At 35.7% G+C, this 13,053-nt stretch overlaps 1 protein-coding gene across 2 annotated transcripts in view; it reads right to left on the reverse strand.

Annotated features, from left to right (window-relative positions):
• The window catches only part of CHDH (choline dehydrogenase), a 63,232-nt gene that overhangs the window by 33,400 nt on the left and 16,779 nt on the right, over positions 1-13,053 (reverse strand). Inside the window, exon 1 of one of the 2 annotated variants that reach the window (XM_079932812.1) lies at positions 4,065-4,321. The exons of the other annotated variant lie outside the window; for it this stretch is intronic. The gene's annotated coding sequence lies outside the window, so the exon portion shown is untranslated. Of the gene's footprint in view, positions 1-4,064; positions 4,322-13,053 lie in introns of those variants that run through there. 2 annotated transcript variants of the gene reach the window in all.

A 13,053-nucleotide genomic window follows, 5' to 3' on the forward strand; every position in this document is an offset into this window, starting at 1 on the left:
AAATCAAATCTACAATGAGGTATCACCTCACACCAGTCAGAATGGCCATCATCAAAAAATCTACAAACAATAAATGCTGGAGAGGGTGTGGAGAAAAGGGAACCCTCTTGCTCTGTTGGTGGGCATGTAAATTGATACAGCCACTATGGAGAACAGTATGGAGCTTCCTTAAAAAACTAAAAATAGAACTACCATACGACCCAGCAATCCCACTACTGGGCATATATCCTGAGAAAACCGTAATTCAAAAAGAGTCATGTATCACAATGTTCACTGCAGCTCTATTTACAATAGCCGGGACATGGAAGCCACCTAAGTGTCCATCAACAGATGAATGGATAAAAAAGATGTGACATATATACAATGGAATATTACTTAGCCATAAAAAGAAATGAAGGTGAGTTATTTGTAGTGAGGTGGATGGACCTAGAGTCTGTCATACAGAGTGAAGTAAGTCAGAAAGAGAAAAACAAATACCGCATGCTAACACATATATATGGAATCCAAAAAAAAAAAAAAAAGAATCTGAAGAACATAGTTGCAGGGCAGGACTAAAGAGGTAGACATAGAGAATTGACTTGATGACATGGGGTGGGAGGGCAAAGCTGGGGCAATGTGAGAGTAGCAACGACATATATACACTACTGAATGTAAAATAGTTGGCTGGTGGGAAGTATCAGCATAACACAGGGAGATCAGCTCCGTGCTTTGCGATGAATGAGAGGGGTGGGATAGGGAGGATGGGAGGGAGGCTCAAGAGGGAGTGTATGTGGGGACTTGTGTATGCATATGGCTGATTTGCTTTGTTGTGCAACAGAAACTAACACGGTACTGTGAAGCAATTATACTCCAATAAAGATCTATTAAAAATAAATAAATAAATCCAATAAATGATTTTTAAAAAGTGGGCAGAACACCCTAATAGACATTTCAACAAAGAAGACATACAGATGGCCAATAGGTACATGAAAAGATGCTCAACATCGCTAATTATTAGAGAGATGCAAATCAAAACTACAATGAAGTAACACCTCACACCAGTTAGAATGGCCATCATCAAAAAGTCTACAAATAATAAATGCTGGAGAGGGTCTGGAGAAAAGGGAACACTCCTACACTGCTGGTGGGAATGTAAATTGGTGCAGCCACTATGGAAAACAGTATGAAGCTTCCTCAGAAGACTGAAAATAGAGTTACCATACGATCCAGCAATCCCACTCCTTGGCATATACCCAGACAAAACTATAATTCCAAAAGATACATGCACCCCTATGTTCATAGCAGCACTATTCACAATAGCCTAGACATGGAAACAACCTAAATGTTCATTGACAGATGAATGGACAAAGAAGATGTGGTAAATACATACAATGGAATACTACTCATCCATAAAAAAGAACGAAATAATGCCATTTGCAGCAACATGGATACAACTAGAGATTATCGTACTAAGTAAGTCAGAAAGAGAAAAATACCATATGATATCACTTATAAGTGGGATCTAAACTATAGCACAAATGAACCTATCTACAAAACAGAAACAGACTCACAGGCATAGAGAACAGAATTGTGGTTGCCAAGGGGGAGGGGGGAGGGGGGAAGGAGAGGGATGGACTGGGAGTTTGGAGTTAGTAGATGCAAACTATTACATTTAAAATGGATAAACAACAAAAGTCCTACTGTATTGCACAGGGAACTATAGCCAATTTCCTGGGATAGTGTATAATGGAAAAGAATAGTAAAAAAATAATGTATACATGTGTTTAACTGTCACTGCTGTATAGCAGAAATTAGCACAACATTGTAAACCAACTATACTTCAATACAAAATTTTTTATTAAAAAAATAAAGGAAATATACAGTCCAGAAGATAATGGAGTGACAAATTTAAAGTACTGAAAGGGGAGGAAAAAACCCAAACAACCAGTAAACAGAATTCTCTCTACCCAGTAAAGATATTTCAAATATGAAGGAGAAATAAAGACATCTTCAGAGAAACAGAAGCTGAGAGAATTTATTACCACTTGGATGTGCACTGCAAGAAGTTCCTCAGGCAAAAGGAGTATGATACCAGATAAAAATTTCAATCTATTTATACAAACAAAGGGGGAGCAATAGGAAATGGTAAAAAATTGTGAGTGTATTAGTTTCTTATGGCTGCTGTAACAAATTACCATAAACATGGTGGCTCAAAACAACACACATTTATTCTCTTACAGTTTTGGAAACCAGAGTATGAAATCAGTTTCACTGGGCTAAAGTCAAGGTGCTGGCTGGGCTGGTTGCTTCTAGAAGCTCACTAGAGGAGAATCTGTTTCCTTGCCTTTTCTAGATTCTAGGGGCCACCTGCATTTCCTTACTTGCAAGAAAGTAGCCCCTTTCTTGCATCAGTGCAGCCTCTTGTTTCTGTCATCACATCTCCTATTTCTGTAGTAGTATCTACCTCTTATTAGGATACTTGTTGTAGTATCTACCTCTTATTAGGATACATCATTGGGGCCACCTGGATAATCCAGGGTAATTTCTCCACCTCAAGATTCTGAATCTCATCTGCAAAGTCCCTTTTGCCATATAAGGTAACATATTCACAGACTCTAGGGTAAGGACATGGATATCATGCGGGGCCATTGTTTAAGCCTACCACAGTGGGTAAATACAATACACTTCTCCCTGTATTTTTAATCTCTTTAGAATATAATTGGCTATCTAAAGCAAAAGTACTAAAATATACTATAGGGTTCATAATATATGTAACATTAAAATATATATAACAACAATAGCACAAAGAATGGGAGAGGGGAGAAATACAAGTATACTTTTATAAGGTTATTATACCAGAAATGAAGTGGTATAATATTATTTGAAGGTATGCTAAGTTAAAGTTATATATTGCTAAGTTATATATTGTAAAACCTTACACAATCACTAAAAAATTAAATAAAAAAGAATTGTAGCTAATAAGTAAATAGTGGTAATAAATAAAATAAAATATTCAAAAGAGGTAGAAGAAAGTAGGAAGAGATGGGACAAATAAGAGCAAACAGCAAAATAGTAGATTTAAATCCAACCATATCAATAATTGTATGAATTGTAAATAGTCTAAATACTTCAATTAAAATGCACAGATTGCCAAATGGGATTTAAAAAAATAAAGCAAGACTCAAATATATGCTGTCTGCATAAAAAGAAAACCCACTTTATTTTATTTTATTTTTTTGGCTTTAGACCATCAATTTACCTAAATATCATTTTATTATTTATTTTTGCATTTTAACTTAAAATTCTCAAATTAAATTGGCAATCATATATGTCCCCTATAAATTAAAAACTATAAGGAAAAGATGAATTTAAAGATGATTATTTCTTTTAACTATTGGGTTTTTTTACTTTTTTTTTTACAGCAGGTTTATTATTTATCTATTTTATGCATATTAGTGTATACATGTCAATCCCAATCTCCCAATTCATCCCACCACCACACCCCACCCCTGCTTTCCCCCCTTGGTGTCCATATGTTTGTTCTCTACATCTGTGTGTCTATTTCTGCCTTGCAAACCGGTTCATCAGTACCATTTTTCTAGATTCCACATATATGTGTTAATATACGATATTTCTCTTTCTTTGTTTTTAATTTTTATTTTATTATTTTTTAACATCTTTATTGGAGTATAATTGCTTTACAATGCTGTCTTGGTTTCTACTGTATAACAAAGTGAATCAGCTATACATATACATATATACCCGTATCCCCTCCCTCTTGAGTCTCCCTCCCACCCTCCCTATCCCACCCCTATAGGTGGTCACAAATCACGGAGCTGATCTCCCTGTGCTATGCAGCTGCTTCCCACTAGCTCTCTGTTTTACATTTGGTAGTGTATATATGTCCATGCCACTCTCTTACTTCATCCCAGTTTACCCTTCGCCCTCCCCGTGTCCTCAAGTCCATTCTCTATGTCTGCGTCTTTATTCCTGTCCTGACCCTAGGTTCTTCAGACCATTTTTTTTTTTTAGATTCCATATATATGTATTAGCATACGGCATTTGTTTTTCTCTTTCTGACTTACTTCACTCTGTATGACAGTCTCAGGGTCCATCCACCACGCTACAAATAACTCACTTTCATTCGTTTTTATGGCTGAGTAATATTCCATTGTATATATGTGCCACATCTTCTTTATCCATTCATCTGTCGAAGGACACTTAGGGGGTTTCCATGTCCTGGCTATTGTAAATAGAGCTGTAATGAACATTGTGGTACGTGATTCTTGTTTCTTTTTTTTTTTTTTTGAATTTCATTTTATTTTTTTATACAGCAGGTTCTTATTAGTTATCCATTTTATACATATTAGTGTATATATGTCAATCCCAATCTCCCAATTCATCACACCACCACCCTCCCCCCCACCACTTTCCCCCCTTGGTGTCCATGTTTGTTCTCTACATCTGTGTTTCAATTTATGCCCTGCAAACCAGTTCATCTGTACCATTTTTCTAGGTTCCACAGATATGCGTTAATATACGATATTTGTTTTTCTCTTTCTGACTTCCTTCCTCTGTATGACAGTCTCTAGATCCATCCACATCTCTACAAATGACTCAATTTCATTCCTTTTTATGGCTGGGTAATATTCCATTGTATATATGTACCACATCTTTTTTATCCATTCATCTGCTGAGGGACATTTAGGCTGCTTCCATGTCCTGGCTATTGTAAATAGTGCTGCAATGAACATTGGGGTGCATGTGTCTTTTTTTTTTTTAACATCTTTATTGGGGTATAATTGCTTTACAATGGTGTGTTAGTTTCTGCTTTATAACAAAGTGAATCAGTTATACATATGTTCCCATATGTCTTCCCTCTTGCGTCTCCCTCCCTCCCACCCTCCCTATCCCACCCCTCCAGGCTGTCACAAAGCACCGAGCCAATATCCCTGTGCCATGTGGCTGCTTCCCACTAGCTATCTACCTTACGTTTGTTAGTGTGTATATGTCCATGACTCTCTCTCGCCCTGTCACAGCTCACCCTTCCCCCTCCCGATATCCTCAAGTCCATTCTCCAGTAGGTCTGCGTCTTTATTCCTGTCTTACCCTAGGTTCTTCATGACATTTTTTTCCCTTAAATTCCATATATATGTGTTAGCATACGGTATTTGTCTTTTTCTTTCTGACTTACTTCACTCTGTATGACAGACTCTAGGTCTATCCACCTCATTACAAATAGCTCAATTTTGTTTCTTTTTATGGCTGAGTAATATTCCATTGTATATATGTGCCACATCTTCTTTATCCATTCATCCAATGATGGGCACTTAGGTTGTTTCCATCTCCGGGCTATTGTAAATAGAGCTGCAATGAACATTTTGGTACATGACTCTTTTTGAATTTTTGTTTTTTCAGGGTATATGCCCAGTAGTGGGATTGCTGGGTCATATGGTAATTCTACTTTTAGTTTTTTAAGGAACCTCCATACTGTTCTCCGTAGCCATTTACATTCCCACCAACAGTGCAAGAGGGTTCCCTTTCCTCCACACCCTCTCCAGCATTTGTTGTTTGTAGATTTTCTGGTGATGCCCGTTTTAACTGGTGTGAGGTGATACCTCATTGTAGTTTTGATTTGCATTTCTCTAATAATTACTGATGTTGAGCAGCTTTTCATGTGCCTCTTGGCCATCTGTATGTCTTCTTTCAAGAAATGTCTATTTAGGTCTTCTGCCCATTTTTTGACTGGGTTGTTTTCTTAATATTGAGCTGCATGAGGTGTTTATATATTTTGAAGATTAATCCTTTGTCCATTGATTCGTTTGCAAATATTTTCTCCTGCTCTGAGGGTTGTCTTTCCGTCTGGTTTATAGCTTGCTGTGCAAAAGCTTTTAAGTTTCATTAGGTCCTATTTGTTTATTTTTGTTTTTATTTCCATTACTCTAGGAGGTGGGTCAAAAAAGATCTTGCTGTGATTTATGTCAAAGAGTGTTCTTCCTATGCTTTCGTCTAAGAGTTTTATAGTGTCCGGTCTCACATTTAGGTCTTTCATCCATTTTGAGTTTATTTTTGTGTATGGTGTTAGGGAACGTTCTAAGTTCATTCTTTTACATGTAGCTGTCCAGTTTTCCCAGAACCACTTACTGAAGAGACTGTCTTTTCTCCATTGTATATCCTTGCCTCCTTTGTCATAGATTAGTTGACCATAGGTGCATGGGTTTATCTCTGGGTTTTCTATCCTGTTCCGTTGATCTAAATTTCTGTTTTTGTGCCAGTACCATAATGTCTTGATTACTGTAGCTTTGTAGTTAGTCTGAAGGCAGGGAGTCTGATTCCTCCAGCTCCGATTTTTCCCCTCAAGATTGCTTTGGGGGCTTCCCTGGTGGCGCAGTGGTTAAGAATCCGCCTGACAATTCAGGGGACATGGGTTCAAGCCCTGGTCTGGGAAGATCCCACGTGTCACGGAGCAACTAAGCCCATGCACCACAACTACTGAGCCTGCACTCTATAGCTTGCGAGCCACAACTACTGAGCCCATGCGCTGCATCTACTGAAGCCCATGTGCTCTAGAGCCCATGCTCCTCAACAACAGAAGCCACCGCAATGAGAAGCTGTGCACTGCAACAAAGAGTAGCCCCCTCTCAGCGCAACTAGAGAAAGCCCACATGCAGCAACGAAGACCCAATGCAGCCAAAAATAAATATAATTAATTAATTAATTTTTAAAAAAAGATTGCTTTGGCTATTCAGGGTCTTTTGTGTCTCCATACAAATTTTAAGATTTTTTGTTCTAGTTCTGTAAAAAATGCCACTGGTAATTTGATAGGGACTGCACTGAATCTGTAGACTGCTTTGAGTCGTATAGTCATTTTCACAATATTGATTCTTCCAATCCACGAGCATGGTATATCTCTCCATCTGTTTGTGTCATCTTTGATTTCTTCTTTCATCAGTGTCTTACAGTTTTCTGAGTACAGGTCTTTTACCTCCTTAAGTAGCTTTATTTGTAGGTATTTTATTCTTTTTTTTTGCAGTGGTGAATGGGATTTTTTCCTTAATTTCTCTTTCTGATCTTTCATTGTTAGTGTATAGGAATGCAAGAGATTTCTATGCATTAATTTTGTATCCTGCAACTTTACCAAATTCATTGATGAGCTCTAGTAGTTTTCTGGCGGCATCTTTAGGATTATGTATAGAATCATGTTATCTGCACACAGTGACAGTTTTACTTCTTCTTTTCCAATTTGGATTCCTTTTATTTCTTTTTCTTCTCTGATTGCCGTGGCTAGGACTTCCAAAACTATGTTGAATAATAATGGTGAGAGTGGACATCCTTGTCTCGTTCCTGATCTTAGAGGAAATGCTTTCAGTTTTTCACCACTGAGAATGATGTTTGCTGTGGGTTTGTCGTATATGGCCTTTATTATGTTGATGTAGGTTCCCTCTATGCCCACTAGGAAAACCCACTTTAAATATAAAGGCATAAGTAACACAGAAGAAAATGGAAAAAAAATATATGCTACACAAACACTAAACAAAAAAGTGAGTGACTACATTAATACCAGACAATGTAGACTTAAGTATAAAGAATATTAACCAAGGTTTAGAAGACATTTCAAAATGATAAAGAGATCAATATATCATAAAGAAATGATATATATGTATCATGATATATGTGTATATGTGATGATATATGATATATGATATATGTGTATATGTGTCTAGTAGAGCTTCCACAGCATGAAGCATAAATTGATAAAACGGAAATGAAAAATGAATACACAATTACTCTTAGAGATTTTAATACTCCCCTCTCCATAACAGATAAAACTACTAGATAAAAAGTCAGTAAGAATATACAAGACTTAAACATTATGAACTAAGTTGACCTAATTAACACTTAGTATGAACACCCAAACACCAGCAGAATATATGTCCTTCACAAGTGTACATCACCAAGACAGACAGTATTCTGGGCCATTATAAAAATCTCAACAGGGGCTTCCCTGGTGGCACAGTGGTTAAGAATCCGCCTGCCAATGCAGGGCATACAGGTTCAAGCCCTGGCCCAGGAAGATCCCACATGCCATGGAGCAACTACTAATGAGCCTGTGCTCTAGAGCTCGCGTGCCACAACTACTGAGCCTGTGTGCCACAACTACTGAAGCCCATGTGCCTAGAGCCCATGCTCCACAACAAGAGAAGCCACTGCAATGTGAAACCCGTGCACTGCAACGAAGAGTAGCCCCTGCTCACCACAACCAGAGAAAGCCCGTGCACAGCAACAAAGACCTAGCACATCCAAAAATAAAAATAAATAATAAATAAATTTTAAAAAAACTCAACAAATTTAAGAGGACTGAAATGCTACAAAGTATGTTCTCTACCCACAAAAGAACTGACTTAGAAATAAATAATAAAAGTATATCTGAAAAAATCCCTAAATATTAAGAAATTACACAACACACTTTTAAATAACCCATGAGTCAAAGAAGAAATCACAGGAGAAATTAGCAAATGTTTGAAGTGAATGAAAATGAAAACACAACAGACAGAAATGTGTGGGATGTAGGAAAGCAGTGCTTTGAATGAAAAATACATCATTAAAATGCTTACATTAGAAAAGTCAGATCTCAAATTGAGGATTTATACTTTCACCTTTAAAAAGTCAGAAAAAACGAAAATTGGTCCCATGGTGATCAGAAGAAAGTAATAAACATAACAGTACAAATCAATAAAACTGAAAACAAATTTAAAAATGGAAAAAATTAACAAAACCAAAATGAAGTTCTTAAAAACAATTAATAAAATTGATAAACCTCTACCCAGGCAAAGAAAAAAGGAAGGATAACACAAATTACCAACATTGGCAATGACAGAGGGAACATCCTTACATATTGTACAGATAGTAAGACTATTATGACAACTTTACGGCAATATATTTGATAATTAAGATGATATGGATACATTTTTTGAAAGATTATCAAAGTCCACTCAAGAAGAACTATATAACCTAAATAGCTGTATATATTTATTTAAAAAATTAAATTCATTAATTTAAATTTTTCCCACAAAGAAAACTCTAGACTACATTGGTAAAAGCTAAGAAACATTCAAGATGGAATAATATCAATTCTATAAAAAACGTATGAGAACACTTCCCAACTCATTTTATAAAGCCAGCAGTATTCTGTTACCAAAACCAAAGATATTACCAGAAAACTAGAGACCAATATGCACCATGAACAAAGATGCAAAAATCTTAAACAAAATTTTAGCAAATCAAATCCAGCAAGAAACAAAAAACATACATCATAACCAACTAGAGTTTTATTCCAGGAATGTAAGATCGGTTCAACATTTGAAAATCAGTCAGTGGTTTAACACACCAAAAAAGAAAAAACATACAATCATCATAGTTAATGCAGAAAGCATTTGGATATATACAACATCCATAAAATCTCTGTGTACTTAAAGAATGGAAGAGAACTTCCTGATAAAGGGAATCTATGAAATACCCACAGCTGACTTTGTACTCAATGGTGAAAGACTAAAGCTTTCCTCCTGAGATCAGAAACAAGGCAAGGATGTTCACTCTAATCACTTTTATTCAACACTGTTTAAAGGTCCTAACCAGGGATTTAAGGTTATTTAATTAATTAAAAATAAAAGGCATACAGATTGGAAAGAAAGAATTATAAGCGTCCTTATTTGCAGACAAGATGATCATCTACATAGAATTCCCAAGTAATTTACAAAGAAAGCTACTGGAATTAATAAGTGAATTTAGCAATATCACAGGATACAAGGTCAACATACAAAACTCAATTGTATTTTTATATACTATTAATGACCAACTGAAATTTTAAATGTAGTAAAGAGTTTGAGTCCATTTTTTATGTTTGGTCATTGACAGCTTTCAAGCTCCACCCCTCCCTCTTGCCCTACATCTGAGCAAGTCAGTAAGAAGGCTCTGAATTTCTGCCTTAGGTGTCAGTTGGTAAGTTCAAATCATGCAAATCCAACCCATATGTAGGAATCCTCACCTTGGTCCCACTCCCCAGGGCCACTCCCCCTTTCTGTCACTCAAGCTATCCCAGACTGGCTTGGATGCCTGCCCTGCTCTATCCAGAAAGCCCCATTATGTGAGTAATAAACTTTTTCATAGCCTCTTGGCACATGTGTGGTACCATCAGTCCCAACATTCAAACAAATTATGGGTGGGAGGGGGTAGATCCCACTCTCTGTGGGGCCACCACAAGTCAAAACAATACCACTTACAAGAGCATCAGGAAATTTGAAATAATTAGTATTAGATTTAACAAAATATGTGCAAAACCTATACACTGAAAATGACAAAACATTATTGATAGAAGTTAAAGATGATCCAAATATATAGAGAGAGATACCACAAGTAGGAAGACCTAATATTGTTATGTCAGTACTCCCCAAATTGATTTATAGATTTTCATGCAATGCCAATCAAATCTCAGCAGGATTTTTTTTTTAGAAATTGACATGCTGACTTCAAAATGTATATGGAAATACAAATGACACAGAAAAAGTTACAGGACAGACAAAAAGAAACCCCGCGTGGCAGTGAAAATGAAGGAACTACAGCACCTCATATCAGTATGGTTGAATCCTAAAAATAGATTCAAAATATACAAAGCAAATAAGATGGTATGACCTGAATGAGACCTTTATATAAATAAAGTTTTAAAACATGTAATTCATTTATGTACCCAACATCAGAGTCCCAAAATACATAAAGCAAACATTGACAGATTTGAAGGGAGAAATAGATAGTTCTATAGTAATAAATGGAGACTTCTATACTCAGATTTCAATAATAGAAGAACCAGACAGAAAACCAGTAAGGAAATAAAGAACTTGAATAACATTACAAACCAAATGGATCTAACAGACATTTACAAAATACCCCACCCAACAACAGCAGAATACATTTTTCTCAAGTGCACATGGAACATTCTCTAGGACAGCCCATGTGTTAGGCCACAAAACAAATCTTAATAAATTTTAAAAGACTGAAATAATACAAAGTATCTTTTCTGATCATAATAGAATAAAACTAGAAACCGGTATCAGAAGGAAAACTGGAAAATTCACAAATATGTGAACATTAAACAACACACTCTTAATCAATGTGTCAAAGGAGAAATCACAAGGGAAATTAGAAAATATTTTAAGACAAATGAAAATAAAATCACAGCATGCCAAAACATATGAGATGAAGCAAAAGCAGTGCTAAGAGGGGAAATTTATAGTTGTAAACGCTTACATTAAAAAGGAAGAAAGATTTCAATAAAAAACCAAACTTTATATCTTAAGGAACTAGAAAAAGAAGAGCAAACTAAACCCAAAGTTAGCAGAAGGAAGGAAATAATAAAGATTAGAGCAGAGATAAATGAAATAAAGAACAGGAAAACAACAGAGACAGTCAATCCAAAAGTTGATTCTTAAAAAAAATTTTTTATCAAAAGTTTAGGTAGGTTAACTAAGAAAAAACAGTGAAGACTCAAATTAGTAAAATCAGAAATTTAAGGGGGGGGCCATCACCGCTGATTTTACAGATATAAAAAAGACGATAAGAAAGTACTGTGAACAATTGTATACCAACAAATTGGATAACCTAGAGGAAACAGACAAATTCCCAGAAATATACCATCTATCAAAACTGAATCATGAAGAAAGAGAAAATATGAATAAACCTATAATTAGTAAGGAGATAGAATCAATAATCAAAAACCTCCCCAAAAAGGAAAACCCTGGAGAAAATGGCTTCACTTGTGAATTCTACCAAACATTTACAGAATGAACATCAATCCTTCTCAAATTCTTCCAAAAAATTAAAGAGGAGGGCAAGTTTCCTAACTCATGTGAGGCAGGCATTAACCAGATAGCAAAGCCAAAGACACTAACAAGAAAACTACAGACCAATATCTCTTATGAGTAGTGATGTGAAAATTCTCAACAAAATACAAGCAAACTGAATTCATCAGCATATTAAAAAGGACTGTTTACCATGACCAGGTGGGATTTATCCCAGGTTTATTTGTGAACCATATTTGCACAAATATGGTTCAACATATGAAAATCAATCAATATAATACACCACGTTAATAGAATGAAGGAATAAAAATCACATAATCGTCTCAACTGATGCAGAAAAAGCATCTGATATAATTCAACACCCTTTCATGATAAAAACACTCAGTAAACAAGGAATAGAATGAAACTTCCTCAAAATGATAAAGGTCATATATGAAAACCTTGGGGTAACATCATACTCAGTGGTGAAAGACTGAAGTCTTTCCCCTAAAATCAGGAATAAGACAAGGATACTCACTTTTGCCACCTTTATTCAACACAGTATTGGAAGTTCTGGCCAAAGAAATTAGGCAAGAAATAAAAGGCATCAAAATTTTAAACAAAGAAGTTATCTCTGTTTGTAGATGACATGATCTAACATGTAGAAAATCCTAAAGATTACACAGAGACACACACAATAACTATTAGAGCTAATAAGTAAATTCAGCAAAGTTGCAGGATCCAAAATCACAGAAAAATCATTTGCATTTCTAGACACTAACAGTGAACAATCTAAAAAGGAAATTAAGGCAACAATTCCACTTATAATAGTAGCAAAAAGAATAAAATACTTAGAAATAAATTTAACCAAGGAGTTGAAAGACCTAACACTGAAAACTACAAAATATTGCTGAAAGAAATTAAATAAGGTATAAAGAGATGGAAAGACATCCTGTGTTCTGGATTGGAAGACTTAATATTGTTAAGATGGCAACACTACCTATGGCACGTTACAGATTCAATGTAATCCCTATCAAAATTCCAACAGTGCTTTTTCAGAAATAGAGAAACCCATCTTAAAATTCATACGCAATCTCAAGGGACCACAAATAGCCAAAACAATCTTGGAACATAACAGGTTGGAAGACTGACACTTTCTGATTTCAAAGCTTACTACAAAGCTCCAGTAATCAAAACGACATGGTAGTGGCATAAGGACAGACATATAGAAGAACAGAAAAGA

This window comes from Stenella coeruleoalba (genome assembly GCF_951394435.1).
Source record: "Stenella coeruleoalba genome assembly, chromosome: 10".
Lineage (NCBI taxonomy): Eukaryota > Metazoa > Chordata > Mammalia > Artiodactyla > Delphinidae > Stenella > Stenella coeruleoalba.